Genomic DNA, 295 nt, shown 5'->3' with positions numbered 1-295 from the left:
GCACGCACACACGTACACCATTATCCAAACTATTCCATAATCAAAAGGTTCATTATTTTCATCGCAATAAGTACTTTCATATTTTTGTATCTGACACTAAATTATCTGTACAAAACGTATCAAATAGTGCGTAAAAAGTCTTAATTTCAACGTATTTTTGCCTTTCTGTTTATTTCAATTCAAAGAAATGAATAAAAAAAGGTAAAATACATGTCTACCTTTTGCAGCTTGATAGTATAAACTAGAACGCTGAATCGAAAAGAGGCTTTCAGCATTTTTCTCTATGAAAACTCTC

Source organism: Penaeus monodon, chromosome 29 (assembly GCF_015228065.2).
Source record: "Penaeus monodon isolate SGIC_2016 chromosome 29, NSTDA_Pmon_1, whole genome shotgun sequence".
NCBI lineage: Eukaryota > Metazoa > Arthropoda > Malacostraca > Decapoda > Penaeidae > Penaeus > Penaeus monodon.
The sequence above is the reverse complement of the archived record's forward strand: the minus strand, read 5'-3'. Positions refer to the sequence as shown.